The sequence below is a fragment of the Artemia sp. Qi Xiang Cuo genome, chromosome 19, assembly GCF_049724085.1.
Source record: "Artemia sp. Qi Xiang Cuo chromosome 19, ASM4972408v1, whole genome shotgun sequence".
NCBI classification, from domain to species: Eukaryota; Metazoa; Arthropoda; class Branchiopoda; order Anostraca; family Artemiidae; genus Artemia; species Artemia sp. Qi Xiang Cuo.
In genome coordinates, this window is record NC_142812.1 from 16,940,183 (window position 1) to 16,965,760 (window position 25,578).

The following is a 25,578-nucleotide window of genomic DNA, read 5'->3' on the forward strand; positions in this document are numbered from 1 at the left end:
ACTCTTTCAAAGAAGAAATTACAAAAAGAATCAATTTATTTAATTATAAATGCTGATTATGTAAGTTTCATCTGAATCAGGGTTATAGAGGCAGCTAAAACTTTATATAGCGGATCGGCGCGGTTTATTATACCTCCATGGTAGTATAAGTAAGCTACAAGCTATAAAAAGGTCCCATCGAGATTTGAACTCAGATCGCAGGATTCGAAGTTCTAAGTACTAACCATTACACCCCGAAACGATGATTTAGTAAATAATTCTTGATTTTCATATTTTATAGAACTTATTCTTGAAGCCCAAGAATCTCAATTTAGATTTAGTAGGAAATTTTTGTTTTAAAAGACAATCATTCGAAGAACAAGTCATTGCATATACTGAACTTAGTTAGCTGCCTGATTCTTTGAGGTTCGTGTTTTACTATTCCAAAGAAGAAAAAGCAATAGGTTTTTTCTTGTTTGTTTACAGTAAGGACCGAAGTTATCTCATAGTAACTGATGCAACAGAAAAAAGCAAAAGAGGTCTGTGATGTATATGACGTCATTATAATGTTCCGGGTTGCAGCGGTAGCTAGCAACCTAGTAAGAGACGATCACGTCCAATGTTAAGAAATATAAAAACCCATAACTCCTACACAGATAGCTTGGCACTGGAACATCGTAGAGAGTTGTTTAATGGCTCATTTTAAAGGAAATATCTAGATCTAGTGCCATTCGTACTTAATTTTTTTTAATTAATCATTTTTTACGAAAAAACTTAATTTTTATATACAATATTGATCAATGACGTAATAGTCGTTGGATATAGTTAGTACATAAAGGCTCGACCATCGAATTTAAGCTGAAACTAAGTAAAGGACAATTATGCCTCCATGTATTCACAGTGATGTATAAGATTTCCCATTACATCTGTAAACTGTTCCACAGTTGCCGGTTCATACCTTGGAAGCTTTTCATTAAACATGCAACATTTCTTTTGGATATTACTATGAAGTTTTGCTACAGTAAACAACGACACCTAGCCCATATTAACTCAAACCTAAATAGATATTATCCGGGTTGCAGCGGTAGCTAGCAACCTAGTAAGAGATGACCACGTCCAATGTTAAAAAATATAAAAACCCATAGCTCCTAAAAAAAAGTCAGATCGAAACAAAAAGTACACCATTAGAACTGCCATGTGTGAAACCCCTGTATAGGAAACTTTCAGTCATTTGGCCTGAAGAGCATCTAGTGTCTTTTGTAATTTAAAATACAATAGTTTTTAAAATAGAATCAATTTTGTTTCCGGGTTGCAGCGGTAGCTAGCAACCTAGTAAGAGACGATCACGTCCAATGTTAAGAAATATAAAAACCCATAGTTCTTAAAAAAGAGTGAGATCAAAACAAAAAGTACACCATTAGAACCGCCTTGTCCGAAACCCCTGCATAGTAAAATTTCTGTCCCTTGGCTTGAACAGCAAGGGAAATATATTGGCTTGAAAATCAAGAAAAGTGGCAGCTACTACAACATTCTGCCTAAACGGGATATTTTTTTCTTTTTTTCTTTTTTTTTCTTTTGTATCCAGAGATAGCTTGGCACTGGAACATCGTAGAGGGTTGTTCAATAGCTCATTTTAAAGGAAATTAATTGGGTTAAAAATCTATAGTAACTAAAATAAATTATTTCTAAAAGAGAATAAATTTTTCCACCAAAAACTGCATTTTGATGTCTTTTCACACTGCAGTCTTTCAAACATAATCGTATACCAGCGGTAAGAATTGAACCCACGCCTCTGAAGAGACTGGTGGCTAACACCAGTGCCTTGGACCACTCGGCCAGGCTGCCTCTCATAAATAAATATATATGTGAATTTGGGTTGCAGCAGTAGCTAGCAACCTAGTAAAAGAAGATCAGTCCAATGCTAAGAAATATAAAAACCCAAAACTCCTAAAAATAGAGTCAGATCAAAACAAAAGTTTATAGTAAAGAACGAACTCTTGCCTATACTAAATTTCATACACCACTTAATTATAGTATAGGTTAGTAATTCCACAGATAGCTTGGCACTAGAGCATCGTAGAGAGTTGTTTAATGGCTCATTTTAAAGCAAATTAATGGGGTTAAAAAAATTTGTAATTATAAAACAAATTATTTTTAAAAGAGAATCATTTTTCTTACAAAATTACATTAAAAGAAGATCATTACAATAACAAACCATTGCATACATTGGACTTAGTTAGCTACTTGATTGTTTAAGGTTCGTCTCTTACTATTTCAAAGAAGAAAAAGCCGTAGGCTTTTTCCTGTTTGTAATTCGGGTTACATAAAAGCTCAATCATCGAATTTAAGTCTAGTAAGAGACGATCAGTCCAATGCTAAGAAATATAACAAAACTCCTAAAAATAGAGTCAGATCAAAACAAAAGTACATCATTAGAATTACCTTGTCTGAAACCCTACTAGATAAATATTGAATGTCGTCATAGTTTTATATTAAAGCTATGACGTGAATAGAAAAACACGAAAATATATTGTTGTTTCTGAAGACATCATGAAATAATATCATTGCGCTATGACGTCAATAAAATCATTACGCCGTGACGTCATAATTACTACATAAGAAGCGTCAGAACTGTAAATGTTCTCATTCATAATTACATAATGGTTTCAATCAAGCAAGCTATACGCAAGTTGAAAAAACAGTACTACACAAACTACAGAGATAGTAACTTGAAAAGAAAAAAGCAAAGGTATTCAACCGACCAGGCGTATCGAGAAGTAATAATTGAGAGAGCAAAACAAAACAGCAAGATGTGTTATCTCAATGATGAAGATTATAGACATGCAAAAATTGAGACAGCCAAACAAAAGTTCAAGGATAGTTATCACAATGATGAAGATTACCGCATCAAATATAAGAAAAACCAAAAGCAAAGGTATTCAACCGTCCAGGTGTATCGAGAAGTAAAAATTGAGACAGCCAAACAAAAGATCAAGGAGCGTTACTGGGGTGACAAAATCTATAGTGAAAAAATTAAATTCTCTGCGAGGTTGTACCGAAGAACACATAAGGACAAAGGGAAAAATTACATTCAGAAATACAAGAAGATGGCAAAAATACAGGCTGATCTTTGTAAATTGAGAAACATTTTACGCATGTTTTATCGGGATCACGAAAAGTATTCAAAATTACAGATTAAAATTCTCTTTGAAAGAGCGGATGCTGTTGAAAAGTCGGCTAGAAATTCTTTGGCAAAGCTTCATAGTAATATCCAAAAGAAATGTTGTCAGTTTAACGAAAAGCTTCCAAGGTATGGATTGGCAACTGCGGAACAGTTTATAAATGCAATGGAAAATGTTCGACAACACAGTGAATATACGGAGGCGTACTTCTTTGAAAATTCGTATATTAATTTTGGAAGGAGCAATTGCAGTTTATGTAGCAGCAATAAAAATATATATACAATCATACTTATCAACAGCGAAGGAAAAGCAATGTTTTTCAATTATGGCGAAAACGATCCTGTTAGGGTTATTAGTAAATGTGTTTGTAAGACTAATGATTTAGAACAAATTCCTGGAACACCGACTCAAGAAAAAAGCATTTCTAATTGTGTTTTAAACAGTTCTTTTAGTTCTTCTGAATATTTGGCAAAAAATATAATAAAGATCGAACTCTTCCCTATACTAACTTGCATACGCAACTTCACAATAGTTAAGATTACAGTATTTAAATTATACATCATTATAAATTATAAAAGGTTCAAATGTTCGAAGATTATAGAGTTTAAAATTTTCCCACACCGGGAATCGAACCCAAGCCTGTTAAGTGAAAGTTAGCCATCCTAGCCACTAGACCATATGGAACCATAAAGATGTATGATTTAAGAGCCATATGCATATTATTATTTCACCATATCCGGGGTGCAGCGGTAGCTAGCAACCTAGTAAGAGACAATCACGTCCAATGTTAAGAAATATAAAAACCCATAGTTCCTAAGAATGGAGTCAGATCAAAACAAAAAGTACACCATTAGAACCGCCTTGTCCGAAACCTCTATAGAGGAAACTTACCGCCCTTTGGCTTGAATAACAAAGAAAATATATTGGCTTGAAAATCAAGAAAATTGACTTTTACCACGTTATTCTCCCCAAACAGGATATTTTTTTTCTCTTTTCTTTTTTTTGTATCTAGAGATAGCTTGGCACTGGAACATCGTAGAGAGTTGTTCAATAGCTCATTTTTTATAATAAAGATCGAATACTAACTTCCATAGGCAACTTCACTATAGTTAAGATTACAGTATTTATATTATAAAGACGATCATTGGAATAAGAAATCATTGTTATCTACTTGATTGTTTGATCGGGTTTGCAGCGCTAGCTAGCAACCTAGTAAGAGACGATCACGCCTCATAGTAAAAACTAAAGTAACCCATAACTCCTGAAAAAAAATTCAGATCAAAACAAGAAGTACACTATTAGAACCGCCCTGTCTAAAAATTCTATATAGCAAACTTACCGTCCTTTGGCTTGATTAACATTACAGTGAAGAACAAACCTTAGCCCATAGTAAAATCCGGGTTGCAACGGTAGCTAGCAACCTAGTAAGAGACGATCACGTCCAATGTTAAGAAATATAAAAACCCATAGCTCATAAAAAAGAGCCAGATCAAAACAAAAAGTACACCATTAGAACCTCCATGTCCGAAACCCGTATATAGGAAAATCTCTATCCCTTGGCTTGAAAAACAAGGGAAATATATTGGCTTGAACATCAAGAAAAGTGGCAGCTACTACAACATTCTGCCTAAACAGGATATTTTTTTTCTTTTCCACAGATAGCTTGGCACTGGAACATCGTAGAGAGTTGTTCAATGGCTCATTAGAAAGGAAATTAATACGGTTAAAAATCTTTTGTAACTAAAATAAATTATTTCTAAAATATAATAAAGATCAAACTTTTCCCTATACTAACTTGCATACGCAACTTCACTATAGTTAAGATTACAGTATTTATTTTTTTTACATTAAAAGACGATCACTGCAATAACAAACCATTCCATACATCGGACTTAGTTAGCTACTTGATTGTTTGAGTTTCGTCTCTTACTATTTAAAATAAGAAAAAGCCGTAGGCTTTTTCCTGTTTGTATTTATAGTTAAAAAACGAACTCAAGTCCAAAGAAACTGAACACTGTGGTTCATTCATATTATCTTCATTATTTTAGCTAGAATGTAAATAAACAAGTTTCTTTTTTACGCACAAAAAGTTACACAAACATACACAAAAACTTACACACACAAAAAAACTTACACACACACACAAAAATTCACACACAAAAACTTACACACACACAAAAACTTACACACACACAAAAAGTTACACACACAAAAAAACTTATACAAACACAAAAACTCACAGACACAAAAAAACTTACACACATAAAAAAAACTTACAAACACACAAAAACTTACACACAAAAACTTACACACACACATAAACTTACACACACACACAAACTTACACACACACAAAAACATACAAACATACAAAAACTTACACACGCACAAAAACTTACACACCCACACAAAAACTTAAAAACACACAAAAAGTTACACACACAACAGCTTACACACACACATAAACTTACACACACACAAAAACTTACACACACACAAAAACTTAAACACAAAAACTTATACACACACAATAACTTACACACACACACGCAAAAACTTGCACACACAAAAAACTTATACACACACAAAAACTTATATTCACACAAAAACTTACGCACACACACAAACTTACACACATACAAAAACTTACACACACAAAAAACTTACACACATACACAATAACTTAAACACACACAAAAACTTACATACACAAAAGAAAACTTACACGCACACAAAAAAACTTACACACAGACAAAAACTTACAAATACACAAAAACTTACACACACACAACAACTTACACACACACAAAACTTAAACGCACACAAAAAAACTTACACACACACAAAAACTTACAAAAACACACAAAAACTTACACACACACAAAAAATTACACACACACAAAAACATACACGCACACAAAAACTTACAAACACAAAAAAACTTACACACACACACAAAAACTTACACACAAACAAAAACATACACACACAAAAACCTACACACACATACAAAAACTTAAACACACGCACAACAACTAACACAACACACAAAAAAACTTACACAAATACAAAAACTTACACACAAAAAAAACTTACACACACTAAAAAACTTACACTCACACAAAAACTTACACACACACAAAAAATTACACACAAAAACTTACACACACACAAAAACTTACACATACACACACACACACACACAAAAACGTACACACACAAAAAACTTATACACACACAAAAACTTATACAGACACAAAAACTTACACACACACAAACAAAAACTTAAACAGACACAAAAAATTACACACAAAAAAAAACTTACACACACACACACAAAAAAAAACACACACACAAAAACATAAAAACACACAATAACTTAAAACAACACAAAAACTTACACACACACAAAAACTTACACACACACACACACAAAAACTTACGCACACAAAAAAACTTACACACAAACAAAAACACACACACAAAAACTTACACACACATACAAAAACTTACACATACGCAAAAAACTTACACACAAAAACTTACAAACACACAAAAACTTACACACACAAAAAAAAACTTACACACACACACAAAAACAAACACACAAACACACACAAACACACAAAAACAAACAAAAACACACAAACTAACACACACACACAAAAACTTACACACACAAAAACTTACATACACACAAAAACTTACACACACACAGAAACCTACATACACACACAAAAACTTAAAAACACACAAAAACTTACACACACACACACACAAACACACACACACAAATAGACTCACACACACAAAAAAACTTATACGCACAAAAAGTTACACAAACAAACACAAAAACTTACACACACAAAAAAACTTACACACACACACACAAAAATTTACACACAAAAACTTACACACACACAAAAACTTACACACACACAAAAACTTACACACACAAAAACACTTACACAAACACAAAAACTTACAGACACAAAAAAACTTACACACATAAAAAAAAAATTACAAACACACAAACTTACACACAAAAAAAAACTTACACACACACGCACAAAAACTTACACACACACAAAACTTACACACACACAAAAACTTACACACACACAAAAATTACACCCACAAAAACTTACACACACACAAAAACTTAAACACAAAAACTTATACACACACAATAACTTACACACACACACACGCAAAAACTTGCACACACAAAAACTTACATTCACACAAAAACTTACACACACACACACAGCAACTTACACACATACAAAAACTTACACACACAAAAAACTTACACACACACACAATAACTTAAACACACACAAAAACTTACACACACACAAAAACTTACACACACAAAAAAACTTAAACACACACAATAACTTAAACACACACAAAAACTTACATACACAAAAGAAAACTTACACCTACACAAAAAAACTTACACACAGACAAAAACTTACAAATACACAAAAACTTACACACACACAACAACTTACACACACACAAAACTTAAACGCACACAAAAAAACTTACACACACACAAAAACTTACAAAAACACACAACAACTTACACACACATAAAAAATTACACACACACAAAAACCTACACGCACACAAAAACTTACACACACAAAAAACTTAAACACACACACAAAAACATACACACACACAAAAACTTACACACAAACAAAAACATACACACACAAAAACTTATACACATATCCGGGTTGCAGCGGTAGCTAGCAACCTAGTAAGAGACGATCACGTCCAATGTTAAGAAATATAAAAACCCATAGTTCTTAAAAAAGAGTCAGATAAAAACAAAAAGTACACCATTAGAACCGCCTTGTCCGAAACCCCTGCATAGTAAAATTTCTGTCCCTTGGCTTGAACAGCAAGGGAAATATATTGGCTTGAAAATCAAGAAAAGTGGCAGCTACTACAACATTCTGCCTAAACGGGATATTTTTTTCTTTTTTTCTTTTTTTCTTTTTTTGTATCTAGAGATAGCTTGACACTGGAACATCGTAGAGGGTTGTTCAATAGCTCATTTTAAAGGAAATTAATTGGGTTAAAAATCTATAGTAACTAAAATAAATTCTTTTTAAAAGAGAATAAATTTTTCCACCAAAAACTGCATTTTGATGTCTTTTCACACTGCAGTCTTTCAAATATAATCGTATACCAGCGGTAAGAATTGAACCCACGCCTTTGAAGAGACTGGTGGCTAACACCAGTGCCTTGGACCACTCGGCCAGGCTGCCTCTCATAAATAAATATATATGTGAATTTGGGTTGCAGCAGTAGCTAGCAACCTAGTAAGAGACGATCAGTCCAATGCTAAGAAATATAAAAACCCAAAACCCCTAAAAATAGAGTCAGATCAAAACAAAAGTACATCATTAGAAATACCTTGTCTGAAACCCTACTAGATAAATAATGAACGTCATCATAGTTTTATATTAGAGCTATGACGTGAATAGAGTGACGTCATAATTAGTATATAAGGAAAGTCATTCTTGATTAGAATAATGGTTAGATCAAAGCAGGCTATACGCAAGTTGAAGAAAGAGTACTGCACAAACAACAGAGATAGTAACTTGAAAAGAAAAAAGCAAAGGTATTCAACCGACCAGGTGTATCGAGAAGTAATAATTGAGAGAGCAAAACAAAGGTATTCAACCGACCAGGCGTATCGAGAAGTAATAATTGAGAGAGCAAAAGAAAACAGCAAGATGTGTTATCACAATGATGAATATTATAGACATGCAAAAATTGAGACAGCCAAACAAAAGATCAAGGAACTGTATGATAATGATGAATATTACAGAGAAGCAAGAATTGAGCAGGCTAGACAAAAGATCAAGGAGCGTTATCACAATGATAAACTTTATAGAGAAGCAACAATTGAGCAGGCTAGACAAAAGAGCAGGGAACGTTATCACAATGATGATTACTATATAAGAAGCGTCAGAACTGTAAATGTTCTCATTCATAATTAGATAATGGTTAGATCAAAGCAAGCTATACGCAAGTTCAAAAAATAATACTACACAAACAACAGAGATAGTATCTTGAAAAGATAAAAGCAAAGGTATTCAACCGACCGCGCGTATCGAGATGCGAAAATTGATAGTGACAAACAGCGTTATTATAATTATTTAGTTTATAGACATGCGAAAATTGAGACAGCTAAACAAAAGATCAAGGAACGGTATGATAATGATGAAGATCACCGAATCGAATATAAGAAAAAAGAAAAGCAAAGATATTCAACCGTCCAGGTGTATCGAGAAGTAATTACAATAAAGAACGACACCTTGCCCATGTTAACTAAAACATAAATAGGGATTATGTAATTTCCATCAGTATCATGACTGTAGAGATGGCTGAAACCTAGTCTGGGTTGCAGCAGTACTGTTATTCCCTTGGCTTGAACAGCAATGGATATATATTGGCTTGAAAATCAAGAAAAGTGGCAGCTAGTACACCATTCTGCCTAAACGGGATATTTTTTTCTTTTTTTTATAATTATATTAAGGATTCATTCCTTTATTCGATATTGATCCCTTACTACAGGCGGATTTGAACCCGCAAACCTCTAATCATAAGGCACAGTTTCATCCATTGTGCTTTAGTAAGTTATTCATTCATTTGATTTTCCCACAAAACTGTGTATATACGGATAAATAGATTTTGATAAACGTATTCTAATGGCAATTTTCAATTGAATCGTTTTTTGTATAGGTTAGTAAAGTTTACATAAAGGACTGATATAGTTCATTATGGTAAAGAACAAATCCGGGTTGCAGCGGTTATCAGTGATGTCTAATATTTTTGATTCGTTGCAGCGGTAGCTAGCAACCTAGTAAGAGACGATCACACCCCATAGTAAAAACTCAAGTAACCCATAACTCCTGAAAAAAGATTAAGATCAAAACAATAAGTACACTATTAGAACCGCCCTGTCCAAAACTTCTAAATAGTAAACTTACCGTCCTTTGGCTTGAATAACAAAGAAAATTATAATAAGAAACGACCTCTTTCCTATACTAAATTTCATAGGCCACTTAGCTATAGTATAGGCTAGTAGATCCGGGTTGCAGCGGTAGCTAGCAACCTAGTAAGAGACGATCACCTCCAATGTAAAGAAATATAAAACCCCCCAACTCCTAAAAAAGAGTCAGATCAAAACAAAAAGTACACCATTAGAACCGCCTTGTCCGAAACCTCTATGAAGGAAACTTACCGCCCTTTGGCTTGAATAACAAAGAAAATATATTGGCTTGAAAATCAAGCAAATTGACTTTTACCACGTTATTCTCCACAAACGGGATATTTTTTCTTTCCGCTTGATTTTTCTTCTCAGCTAGCTGGGCACTGGAAAATCATAGAGAGCTGTATAATAGCTCATTTTAAAGAAAATTGCAACATCTAGTTCCTTTTGTAATTAAAAATAAAATACTTTTTAAAGTAGAATCAATTTTGTCATTACAGTAAAGAACGATCTCTCGCCCATAGTAATTGATATACGGAGGTTCCAGGGGTAGCTACAAGCTATCCAGATTGTAGCGGTATCCGGGTTGCTACAAAGAAAATAAAAAATATCCGAGTGGAAGGATTTTGCATTGGGATTGATTTTACATCTGGAAGAGGGTTTTCCAGGGATGAAATTTTCAGGGGAAATTTTACCGATTTTTCGCGGAGACGTAAGCTAACTTTTAAATTAAATTTTACCTCCTTTGTCTTAGTGGTTTACTCCTCAAATTTCTAAATTAGAAATTATAATAAAGAACGACCTCTTGCCTTTATTAATTTATATTAAAGCTATTATATTTAGCTAAGAGGTAGGAAAACTGAGTTTCTTTTTAAATTGTAAATTTAAGAGAATTACAATAAAGAACGACCTCTTGCCTATACTAAATTTTATACGCCACTTAATTATAGTATAGTTACATTAAAAGACGATCATTGGAATAACAAACAATTGCATACATTGGAATTAGTTAGCTACTTGATTGTTTCTACATTTAAGAACGAACTGTAGTCCGTTATAACTGAAGTGCTATAGGGAATAAAATTACATTAAAAGTCTATAAAGGATCGATATAATTGATTACAAATGGGGACTATGCAAGTTTCATTGGATATAGCTGAAATCTAGTAAACGACATACCAGGGTACATAGTAAATAACCGAGTCTGTACCGTAAGTGATAAGTGATATATTTAAGATATTAAATTGTTTCCAGATACTTCTGAATAAAATGAAATTATTTTCTTCTAAAAATACTTCCGATGTAAATTAAACTCCCCCCTAATTAAGTTTAAATCCCATTTTGAACTTGAGTCTAATTTCTTAATCAACAAAAGAGAAACCACATTTTATGCTCAGCCAAAACATCCCTTTAAAGTACAAAAAACGGATGATTATATTCGCAAAGAACTTGATGCTTGATGCATTCCACACTTTTTGTCCTACAAACCGACAGATGTGAAATGTGTAAAAAGCTACCGACCGGATGACGGTATTAATTAAAGAAGATAGTTTGAATTTCGCAAAATATTTGACAAAAAATCATGAGACAATGTTTTATACAAAGTAGATTCAAATAACATAGAAAGTTTCAAGTTAATACAGGAATGTAATTACATAAAGGATCGATACTGTAAATGGGTTTTTTGTAAGTATCATCCGTATGATGGTTTTAATGATAGCTGAATTACAATTTAAAGAAATTGACCCCGGGTGGCCTTGAACCACCAACCTTTCGGTTAACGGCCGATCGTGTTAGCCCCTTACACCACGACGTCATTTGGTAAAGTTGTAAAATTAACAATATGATGCATAGAGGTTCGATATAGCTCATTATAATTGGAACTATGTAAGTTTAATCGGATATAGCTGAAACTTAGTAAAGAACAAACCACGGCAAATAGTAACTAAAAGTTAAGATAGTAAAAGCATCCTTTCTTGCTATTCCATCAAAGAAAAAACCATAAGCTTTTTCCTGTTTTTTCTTGATCCGGGTTGCAGCGGTAGCTAGTTATAATAAAGAACGAGCTCTTTCCTATACTAAATAAACCTATACTAATTAATGATAGAGTAATGATATGATTTTATGGATAGTCCGGGTTGCAGCAGTAGCTAGCAACCTAGTAAGAGACGATCACGTCCAATGTTAAGAAATATAAAAACCCATAGCTCCTAAAAAAGAGTCAGATCAAAACAAAAAGTACACCATTAGAACCGCCTTATCCGAAACCCCTGTATAGTAAACTTTCTGTCCCTTGGCTTGAACAGCAAGGGAAATATGTTGGCTTGAAAATAAAGAAAAGTGGCAGCTACTACAACATCCGGGTTGCAGCGGTAGCTAGCAACCTAGTAAGAGACGATCACCTCCAATGTCAAGAAATATAAAACCCCCCAACTCCTAAAAACAGAGTCAGATCAAAACAAAAAGTACACCATTAGAACCGCCTTGTCCGAATCCTCTATAAAGGAAACTTACCGCCCTTTGGCTTGAATAACAAAGAAAATATATTGGCTTGAAAATCAAGAAAATTGACTTTTACCACGTTATTCTCCACAAACGGGATATTTTTTTCTTTCCGCTTTTTCTTTCTGCTCAGCTAGCTGGGCACTGGAAAATCATAGAGAGCTGTATAATAGCTCATTTTAAAGGAAATTGCAACATCTAGTCACTTTTGTATTTAAAAATAAAATACTTTTTAAAGTAGAATCAATTTTGTCAAAAAAATTGCATTTTTGATGTATTTTCATACTGCAGTCTTTTCAAAGATATTTGAATTTTGAAGCAATAAAACAGTCCATGTAATGAACTCTATAGTAATAATAGCTACTTGTCTCAATAGTAACCGAAACTCCTGGAACCAAAATTTTCTTTTTTGGCTTAATCGCTAAAATTATTATGTAAACTGCAAAAATATTTATGATGCCTAATCAGTAATAGTAATTTTTTAATTTAAACAACAAAAATACATGAAAATTCTAAAATTAGTTTTGCTTTTTGTCTCCTGGAAAAAATTTTTTTTTCATCTCAGTTCAAATTTATTATTGTATCCTGGAACCAAACTTTTTTTGGTTTGTAACTCGTAAAGTACATTCCATATTATTGTCTCATAATTGCAATTATTTTAGTTTTCAGTCCAGAATCACTAAACTTATTATGTAAACTGCAAAAATATTTATGGTGTCTAACCAATAATACTAATTTTGTAATTCAAACAAGATAAATACCTGAAAATTTTGAAATTAGTTTTGTTTTATGCTAGGTTTTAGATACTCGACACGGGATTTTGTGTGCTTAATAATTTTAAACCTTGAAAAAATATGGTCTCACGCGAGTGGAAAAAAAGAAAGAATAACCAAAAACAATATCAAAATAGAACAATCCAAATTTCTACTAATAGAAAACTTTACTACACAAAAAATAAAGCTAACATCCTGAAATATCAGAAAAGTTTATTTAAAAGAGATAAAAATGCCACCGAACGCAATAAAGCTCGAGCACGCGTAAGGATTGCTACTAAGATGTCTTGTGATCCAGGATTTAAGAAAATGATCCGGGTTGCAGCGGTAGCTAGCAACCTAGTAAGAGACGATCACCTCCAATGTCAAGAAATATAAAACCCCCCAACTCCTAAAAAAGAGTCAGATCAAAACAAAAAGTACACCATTAGAACCGCCTTGTCCGAATCCTCTATAAAGGAAACTTACCGCCCTTTGGCTTGAATAACAAAGAAAATATATTGGCTTGAAAATCAAGAAAATTGACTTTTACCTTATAATAAAGAACGATCTCGCTCCCATACTAACTGATATATGGTGGTTCCAGGTGTAGTTACATAAAGGATGAATATAGCTCATCATAAATGGTGTTTGTCAATTATCCAGGTTGCAGCGGTAGTTATAATAAAGAGCAAACTCTTGCCTATACTATACCTAGTAAGAGACGATCCGGGTTGCAGCGGTAGCTAGCAACCTAGTAAGAGACGATCACGTCCAATGATAAGAAATATAAAAAACCCTAGTTCCTAAAAAAGGAGTCAGATCAAAACAAAAAGTACACCATTAGAACCGCCTTGTCCGAAACCCCTGTATAGGAAACTTTCTGTCCCTTGGCTTGAACAGCAAGGGAAATATATTGGCTTGAAAATCAAGAAAAGTGGCAGCTACTACAACATTCTTCCTAAACGGGATATTGTTTTCTTTTTTTCTTTTTTTCTTTGTTTCCAGAGATAGCTTGGCACTGGAACATCGTAGAGGGTTGTTCAATAGCTCATTTTAAAGGAAATTAATTGGGTTAAAATCCTTTTGTAAATAAAATAAATTATTTCTAAAACAGAATAAATTTTTCCACCAAAAACTGCATTTTCGATGTCTTTTCACACTGCAGTCTTTCAAACATAATCGTATACCAGCGGTAAGATTTGAACCCACGCCTCCGAAGAGACTGGTGGCTAACACCAGTGCCTTGGACCACTCGGCCAGGTTGCCTCTCATAAATAACTATATATGTTAATCTTGGTTGCAGCAGTAGCTAGCAATCTAGTAAGAGACGATCAGTCCAATGCTAAGAAATATAACAAAACTCCTAAAAATAGAGTCAGATCAAAGCAAAAGTACATCATTAGAATTACCTTGTCTGAAACTCTACTAGATAAACATTGAATGTCGTCATAGTTTTATATTAGAGCTATGACGTGAATAGAAAAACACGAAATTATATTGGTGTTTCTGAAGACGTCATGAAATAATATCATTGCGCTATGACGTCAATAAAATCATTACGCTGTGACGTCATAATTACTATATAAGAAGCGTCAGAACTGTAAATGTTCACATTCATAATTACATAATGGTTTCAATCAAGCAAGCTGCACGCAAATTGAAAAAACAGTACTACACAAACAACAGAGATAGTATCTTGAAAAGAAAAAAGCAAAGGTATTCAACCGACCAGGCGTATCGAGAAGTAATCGAACAAAACAGCAAGATGTATTATCACAATGATGAATATTATAGACATGCAAAAATTGAGACAGCCAAACAAAAGATCAAGGAACGGTATGGTAATGATGAAGATTACAGAGAAGCAACAATTGAGCAGGCAAGACAAAAGAGCAAGGAACGGTATGACAATGATGAATATTACAGAGAAGCAAGAATTATAATAAAGAGCAAACTCTTGCCTATACTATATTAGATACTCAACTTAATTATAGTTAATGATATAGTAATAATATGGTTTTATTTATAGCTGAATTACAAATTAAAAGAAAACTACCCTGGCTGGATCCGAACCACCAACCTTTCCGTTATCGGCCGATCGTGCTAGCCACTTAGACTATGGCGTCACTTTACTTTATAAATACTAAAGTAACCCATAACTCCTGAAAAACATTCAGATCAAATCCGGGTTGCAGCGGTAGCTAGCATCCGGGTTGCAGCGGTAGTGTACCATTGAAGAATTGTTTGTGGTAATAGAAAAGGTTTGCTCGTGGCGATAGAGATTTCTCCTATAGCGCCACTTGGAGATCAGATTCCTTTGGGAGCATTTACCTTGGAGACTGGCGAACTAGTTACCCATTATCGGACTAGATTCAGACATACAAGAGAAACGAACACTTATAAAAAGACAATAGATTTATTGAACTTACATGCTTAGTTGTACAGGAACAAGTCACTCCTATGACAATAACGGTGACCAAAATACAATTAATTCGTCTGAATCTCTCTAGTTCTAAGGTACTAATCGCTTCAAATCTGGATAGAGATTAAAATTAAAAAGGCAAATTTACCCACACCCAAACGCAGTTCTTTCGTCCTGCGCTATAGGGACTGCCTGCCATTGGCTCACGTGGCTCCAGGACGCGAATCCTCGTCCAATAATTTCTTTAAGATATTTCAGCTGATTCAGGCGTTCACACGGTTTTTTGCCATTTAAACTTCCTGCGAAAGCAACTGCACTTTTTCTCTTTGCTGATTAAGAACTTTTCATTTTTGCAACTAGATTTAGCTTAATTATAAGAAGTCGGAATTATCTTTAGAAAGGAACTTTATTTTGGTATTTTAAATACATCGTATCTTACTCATGGTACATATCACCCTTCCCATGAAATAATGACGCCCCGTCATTAGTTACTGCCAATTGGGATTTTTAAAATTTTTCAATTATTTTTCTTATTTTATTCTACATCCCTATCTAAAATTCATCTACCGGACTAATATTATTTTTTGTTCTATTTCAGCTAATAAACTAAAGATTTTTTTTTTCTATATATAACGATGATTAATTTTACTTTTCTAATAAGTTTGGGAATATTCTGCTTTTACGTTAGTTCTTTTTTTTTTGATTTTTATTTATATATGAAGTATTAAAAAAAATATAAAAAGCGTTAAGTGAATAAAATAATAATATTACACCTAATTCTACTTGTGGTACATACATGAATGATTTATAACATACAATATTTGGTTCAACATATTCACTGATGACATTAAAACACTTTCACTATTTAGACTTTTGCATTGTCAAAGCTGTTAGGAAGTAATACTTGTAGCTTCACATCTATTCATCACCTTTCGTGTCCTTAGTGTACTACACCCTTCTGTTGTAAATTACTGTCCTTCACTCCTTTTGTCGTGGCAAAAATTACGAAGCGCTTACGTTATGGTTTCTTCATGGAACAGTTTGAGTCTAGTTGTCTTTAAACGGTAAGTTTTCCCTAATAGTCAACTGGGAAATGACCGTTAAATACCGTTCTAATGGTCAACTGGGAAATGATTCTTCCCACTATAGGTGTTGGTGTTTTTCTTCTCAGCATATCATTTTTTTAGGATTTTTGAGGCACATAGAGAATGTATTCTCGCGTAAAATTGTTCATTTGTGCCTTTTGAAACGGGTTGTCGTCATATTATAGTGACTCTCTTAATATATAGTCTTTAAATTCAACTTCGGACCTCTTCAACTATCATCTAACTTCAAATATCGTTACGTATCGTTTATCTTGTACTGCTCGATGGTGTTCTCAGAGTTAAAGTTCAAATTGTCTTTAATTTCTGCTTCAAATATCTTCAAATGTCTTTTAGTGTCATTTAACTTAAAATATCGTTTATATTGTGCTGATCGATGGATTTCTCAGGATTAAACTTCAAATAGTATTTAATTTAGTCTTCAAATATCTTCAAATGTCTTTAAGTGGCATTTAACTTTAAATATCGTTTAAGATCTTTTGCTGATCGATGGAGTTCTCAGAATTAAACTTCAAATTGTCTTTAATTTCTTATTCAAATATCTTCAGATGTCTTTAAGTGTAATTTAACTTTAAATATAGTTTATCTTGTGCTGATCGATGGAGTTCTCAGAATTAAACTTCAAATTGTCTCTAACTTCGGTTTCAAATATCTTCAAATGTCTTTAAGTATCTTTTAACTTCAAATATCGTTGAATATCGTTTATTATGTGCTGATCGATAAAGTTTTCAGAATTTGTGTGATTATATAGTTCGTTGAAACACTTGATACTGAGGTTCAAATATAGTGTTACCTGATTTGTAATATTCTTCATGGTCGAAGAAACGACGGTCGAAGGTAACTGTTGTTTTCGTAGACGAAGCTGGTATGAAAGTTGCCTGGAGTTATGGTGAGTACTCTTCGTTGGTTGAGATATGATAAAAATAGATGGTACTGGGTCGTATTTGTACTGGGCAGCTTATTGTAATACTCATTGACCAAAGTGTCCTTTTACTTTCCTGCAATAAAAACAACGCGGCAGAATCACACGTTCTTTAAAGTAAATACATATACAATAATTCACTAATTAATTGGGTTATAACTTCTTATCTATGAGACAGAATTAAATAAATACACTAATATTAGTACTCATAATGAAAATTTAAAACAGAAATGTCTTCAAGTTTTTTTGGATAACGAAAATCTCGATATTAAATGAACATAATTTACCCTACATTATTAAGTTTGAGGTCTGTTTTTACAATATTTTTTCATGCCTGCATTGTTCACGCAAGTCCGTGCTGTATAAGAAACGCATGTTGCAGCGTCATAACCACATGGTTTTACGCAAACGATACTACAATGAGGGAATAAGACATAACAAGGACTAGTGGAGACCTCTATACCCACTAGTTTTCTGATGTCTTCCCTATTTCTAGGCTTAGAGGTTCTTATGGGGCTCCGGGTTTAACGGCTGAAATGCAAAGGTGTTCTTCTTTCTGTCCCCGTGTTCTTCTCTTGGATTTTCCGTAATTACAAGTCAACACTGGTGCATCATATTCGTCTTTCAAATAAGGTCATTAGATGCAGGATTCCAAGCTTGCCCGCGTAGATTCCAGTTAATGCTTGGCAAAAATATAAGCGTAATGAAGAACTGACATCAATATCTTTTTAGAAGGCTATTGTTTGAGCAAATCCTTCAGCACTAAATAAATAAATATTATATTAAAGTCTTATTAGAATCCGTTAAGCGAGAAACACCTTCACATTAATAGGGAATTCCTTGTGGGTTTTACTTAGTCGCCATTGGAAATTCACAGGGTTTCAATCCATATATCTTAACTGATTAAATGGGTTTAAAATTTTACATATTATTATTGAGATATAATTTCACATCCGTCGTGAAATTCTACATATAAACGTACCAATAGGTTGTTTGGTTATAGTCACCAATAGTTGGCTATTAGTATATATATTACTCGAGTAAGAAACACATGAATGAGTAATGTGTAGGCCTAAAATAATTATAATCTGCACTAAGATAAAATATTTCATATAATTAGACGCTTCTGTCCTGGTAGTTTTTTTGTTTTTTTTTGATTTTATAAAGCTGCCAGATATAAGGGTATAGCCTACTGAATTTAATAGTTTAAAAACTAAACTTCTTTTCAAAATAACCGACGCTCCGAATTAGTCGTGTTTACTTCATCTAATAAAAACAAATTCGCTCTATCAAAATATACTGAAAACTGGCTGAAATTTGTACGGGTATAATGGGGGTGAAGAAATATAGGTTTCAAGAGGAAATTTCTTTAGTATTCACTATATCAGAATTGGATAATTTAATATACATGTTGCTCAAATAAATTTCGCATAAACTAAAAAAAGGGGAAACAGGAAAAATTTTTTTTTTACAAAAATAAACGTTTTTCGCTAAATGAAGCACAGTCTTTTCAAGTTAAACATAAACCTTAGTCTAACTTAAATAAATTATCAGGTTCTAAATAATTTATTGAGATAATTAAATTTTAATTAATAACTTATTGAGAAATCATATTTTAATAAATAATTAAAGTAAAAATTGAGTACGGATTGATTATTAGAATAGTTAAATAAGAATTTGACTGATATTTTAAGCAAGAAAAATGAACAAAACGGCAAGTAAAAAAAGGAAGATTAAACACTAAAACCCTAAAAATAGAGCGAAACACGATTCAGATCAAGCTCTAGCTAAGAATAGTGTCAGATTATCGAATTTTTAAGTCAAGTTAGGCATATTTGATTTATTTTTGATTAAATTTTTTTTTTCAATCTTCACGTGGAAGGCAATTTCAGCAGGGATTCTACATCTTATAAAACTATTATGCCCGTTGTAGAGAGGAGATTTTGCCTCGACTTAATCCATGTATAAAACCATTAGTAAAGATATCACCGTCATCACCTTGCAGTCTTCTTATTGGTAGAAATTAAACGATAAGTAAAAAAAAATTTTGTTTTGTTTTTGATGACATCAATTTTTGTTTGGACCTGAGTCGAATTTTCATAGAAAATTCGAGGGGACCTGAGTCAGTATAGGTAAGATATAACGTGACTGACTTGCGAAAATATGTCACAAAAATTAGAGCACAATATATTTCATAGATAAACCAATGAAATTAAAGAACATTTTTGTCACAGAACTATAGAACGGTGATCTCTCTGTTATTGTATTACGACATAGATATAAACTAATTAAATTAAATTTTTTCGTCAAGGAGCTAAAGACATAAATGCCTTTGTTTCTCTTTGAAACTAATGTTTAACACAGCTGTAGGACAGCATACGTCATAGATATAATATAATGAAATTAAAACGCTTTTTTTTCTCGGAGCTATAAGAAAGTAAACTCTCTGTTTCTCTTTCAAAGCATTCTGATTCAAAAACGAAAACTTAACTATCTCACAGAAGTTTATATTCAACCTTTGAGTATTTTTTTGTATGGCCCTGGTTGGCATAAAAATACTAATTTCTTATACTTGAAGGACTGAGAAATATCCCTTCCTACGGTCGTTTAAACAAAAAATTAAAGAAAAAAAACAAGGGCCATTAGTTCCTCCCCGGGCGTCCCACAAGAAGTGGTCCAACGCGAGTTGTCGTTTTAGGTAGACCACAAGCTTCCAATCTTTGGTTATTTTATGTTCCAACCTTTCTAGTATCCTTTGAAAGGGCATAGAAATAACACTAACAAGAATAAAACATACAAGACTTAATCAAATCCTTACTTGGTTAACTCTAACTGTTAAATTTATTATGGTGTTAAATTTATTATCTTTGAAATTTGTCTTTATGTTAATTAGGGATATTTCCATCTGTCAGGTTTTTTAACCGTTCTACCTGACTGTGTCGTTATTTTCTCCTCTGGTTCTTGTGGTTTTTTCTTTTTAGGGTTGTCTAGCGAAATAAGGTCAAATTTTTTGTATTGTTTTTTCAAAAATTATTTCCCTTTTAATTTGGTTTGTTTACCGTGTGCGGCTGCTGATGTCGGCCTTGATTTCCCTATTTCTTTAGCTACTATTTGGTCTGATTCACCATCAGACTCTTCTGAACTGGTTTCCGACGAATCCGGATTGGAAATTTTAGAGGTGGCACTTTTTGTGGTATCACCTGCCATTCCTTCGTACCTTTCTACTCCCCTGTACTGAAAGGGTTTGGTCTCGCCGGCATCTCCTTGAGTCTTACCCTGTTAGTCTTTGGTCGGGTAATGCGAGTTGTGGTGAGAATCGGGAGTTTTTTCGGTGGTCATCCCGGGTTGGTCTTACATGTATTAATTGGGATTGAGTCTTCTACGCACTATAGGGCCCCTCCGGGACGATCATATCCAGTCGTGTTTATTGTGTAACTTAGACACAGTTATATCATGATATTGACCTTGCTGGTCATACCTTTGAGTTTTAGTCCTGGGCAATGTACTCTGACTAGTTTTTATGGGAAAATTTATTAAATACATAGCTTCTCGCAGGATTGTTTTAATTAACTCTTTGAGAGGAGTTTTCTTTACAGTAATACCGGGGGTTTCTACAGCTCTGTTTAATTCCTCCTGTAATGACAGGGGCCTTTCTATTGGTGTTGTGGGGGAACCCATATCATCTGGAAATCTGTTGGGGGGGCATGGGGTCGAGATTCTATCGGGAAATAATTGAGTTTTTGGAGATATTGTATAATCTAAATCTCCTGCGTTTGCCGATGAATAACTTTTTGGGCTTTTTGGCGTTCTTATTCTTACTGGTGTTACGGATTTTTTCTCTGGAATAACTAGATTTTCCATAGCCAAAAATTCTTCAAAGTTTTGTTCATCACTTTCATTTTCAAAATAATCTTGTTTGAAATTAAAGGGTTTTAGCTCTGCCAATCTTGACCGAGGAGGCTCTTGGTCAGAATCTGACGACTCAGTCAACGAGGGAAGAGATACCCATCTCTCTGGACATGTGGCTGTTTTATTCGGCTCACATGCGCCGTGTAAGATTTCCCGCTCTCGGGGTTTTCCATTTTAAAGGTATATTCATTATCGTACTTTTTGACTATTCTGTACGGCCCAGAATATTTGTTGGAAAGTTTTTTTCCTTCCGTTTTCGCCTCGTTCCTTAGGTAAACGAAGTCTCCTACTTTGAAATCTATATTCCCCTTAACTTTGGGTTGGTTTCTAAGTTCTTGGTTTATTTTACTTTTTTACAGTTCTTGCCTAACTATCTTATAAGTTTTCCTCATTCTATTTATGAATTCTTGTTTATAATCTTCTGAGTCGTTATAATACTGACGAGACTAAATAATTTCATCAAACGGGATTCTAAAATATCGACCAAAAATTAAATAAAATGGATTTTATCTGGTTGTTTAGGAATAATCAGTGTTGATTACGTTGGTTAAATAAGGTAAGAATTTGTCCCAGTCGCTCCTATTTTCTTTCGTATAAAAAATTAGAAAGTTAGAAAATATTTTATGTCTGTTTTATATTTTTCCAATGGCGTGTGGATGGTACGGCGCTGTAACCAATTTATATATATTAAGGAAACTCATTAAATATTTTGTTAATTTTGCAACACAATTGATCCCGTTGTCGCTCAAAATTTTATTGGGAATGCAAAATTGTAAAAATAATTTTGCTAATGCCTTACTTGTGGCATAAGCACCTTGATTTTTTAATGCTTTTTCAAAAGTAAATCCGGAAAAATGATCTACAACCGAAAGAATACAAGTATGGCCTCTGCTAGAAACAGGTAAGCCTCCATTTGTCCCGTACAGGTCAAATGAGATAATATCGAAGGGGTACTTTGCTACTGGGACCCTTCCCAGTGGGGGATTTGGATACGCTGGGGGGGTTTTTCTCATATTACATGCTTCGCATGTACTTATAAATTCTTTAAGTTTTGTCAGTGCCGATTGTACATAAAAGTATTGTTTTAACTTATGGAACGTTTTCATAATTCCTGAATGTCCACCTGTGTCCGAATGAAAATATTCAAATACGGGCCCTATCAAGCTTTGTGGTAATACAGGTATTATCGAGGTTTGGTTTCTATTTGTCTCCGCAGTCACAATCCTACACAGTATTTAGTAATCCTTATCGGATTAGAAATGGTATATATCTAGTCGAATATTTGTGAATGTATCATATATATCCACAACAGTCGCAAAATAATCACTTAGTGATAATGACGTTTCGTCCTTTTTTTTGCGTTCTGTTTATATTGTAAAAATACAGGTGACTATAATTACTCTTATTTTATATTACTGCATATTTTGCTTTGTTTTTCTTATATAAATGTTTGCTTTTAGAATTGATAGAATTAACTTAATTTTTTTCAGTTTCAGACGGATCATTTTCTGGATATCTACTCAAAAAGTCGCAAGCTGCGTTTTGTTTTCCCTTTAAATGTTCAAATTCATAATCTAGGTCTTGGATTTTCATAATCCATCTAGCTAGAATGCCCGTGGGGTTTTTAAATGTGTGCAGGTACTGAAATCTTTTATGGTTTGATCTTAGCATAAATATTCTACCGATTAAATAATGTCTAAACTTTTCCAAGTGGTAGATAATAGTTAACAATTCTATGTTTGTGGCGGAATAACTGCTTTCGCCCTTTGATGAAGTTTTACTTTAATCGTATATAAGTTTTTCTACTTGTTTGGGTGTACACTGTAGAGGGTTAGGGTTTTCTACTGGGATTGTGTGCGAAAGGGTAGCGCCTATGCCCTTTGAGCTAATATCAGTGGTAACGATGAATTTTCCGTTTTCGAAATCGGGGAGTGATAAAATTGGTTCAGAAGTGAGCGCCTTTTTGAGTTGGTCTAGGGAAGTTTGAGCTTCCTGGGACCAGGTAACATTATGGGAGTTTCCTTTCGTTAATTCTGTGAGGGGTTTCGCAATTTGGGCATAATTGCGTACGAATTTTCTAAAGTAGCCAGTAAGTCCTAAAATTCCCCTTAATTCTTTCATAGTTCTGGGGGGCTTGAGGTTCTCAACACATTTTATTTTATCAAGGTCTGGGGATATCTTTCCCTGGGTAACTACTATTCCTAGAAATTTTATTTTGTATTGAAAAAACTTTAATTTCTCGGGCCGGCATTTTAAATTGCCTTGACTAAACTTCTCGAACACCTTAGCTAAAGTTGCCAAGTGCTGCTCAGTGTTTTCCCCCACTCATATAATATAATCTACAAAATGAATTATATTCCTTAATCATATTAACAGGTGCAATAAGGGTCTACATAACGCGCTTGAACTTTTTTTAAGCCCAAATGGTACTCTCAAGTATTCATAATATCCATATTCGGATGCTGAAAATGCAGTTTTATGGACATCCTTTTCGGCTATTTTCACTTGGTGGTAGCCTTGGGTAAGGTCCAAAGAAGTAAAAATTTTGTTTTTGCTTGAAATTGAGTCAAGAATTTCGTCTATTCTTGGTAGAGGAAATTTGTCGCTAACTACTTGTTTGTTGAGAGCCCTATAATCTACAACGAGCCTAAAATCTCCATTCTTTTTTGGTACTAAGATCACTGGTGCACTATACGGACTTATACTTGGGCGTATAATCTCGTTCCTTTCTAATTCATGGATTTTATTTTTTAACCACTCTTTGTGCTTATATGGCACGCGATATGGCTGTTTTGCTACGGGATTACCAGTCGTTAAAAATTAATTCTGGTAAAATTGGATAAAACCGATTTAAATTTAATATTCAGAAAATAAATCCTTAAAAGTACATAATAATTAGCATAAATTTTTATTAATTTACATATACGTAATATGATCCATTTTAAATTTGTTTAAAAATTTCGATTTAGTCAAAGGATATTCGTTATTTGAAGTTTTAATACCGTTAACTAGGTTTCTTTTAGAATTTTCCAATGTATTTAAATCATTTTCCGTTAAAACCTCGATTTGGACTAAACAAGTACCCTTTTTAATTGTGATTGTATCGTTTTCATGGTTATTGGTTACCCAAATAAAACCTTCCCCTTTGTCATAAGATATAATCTGTTCCTCGCATAACAGATTTTCAGGTATTTCAGACGGTGTCGCAAACCATATTTCTGATTTGCTAATTATTGGCTCGATCATTTGTGATATTTGAATTTTTTGCATCGTTTTGGGAGGGACTTTTGTTTTCCTTATCGCAAATCCGTAATATTTCTCTTCATTTTCATTGTTTAATAGATTCATGCTGGTGCTATGCTGCGCCATTGCGGCATCTTGTGGCTTCACGTTGGGTTTTACGATGTTTTTCCACAATTCCACTATTTTCTTAATTTCATTTGATCTATACTGTCGCATATCTCCTATTTTTATTTTCGCAGATTCGATACTGTTATTATTTAAATTTGCTTTATTTTTGCGATATCTCTCAGGATAATTGGGCAAATTTCCAATTATGCCATGCCTTTGCGAGACATGTGTTTCAAAATACTTCGACATTATACCACTAGAAATTTTGTTTAGTGTTATGTTATCTTCGTAACCTCTGTTACGATTTCTTAAGGTAGAAATTTTATCCCAGACCTAGGCTGGGTTTAAGAACTTCTCGTTGGCTACGTCTAATAGTAATTTATTAGACCTTAGAAAATTTGCCCCTATAATAGCCTCATATGGGAGATTATCACA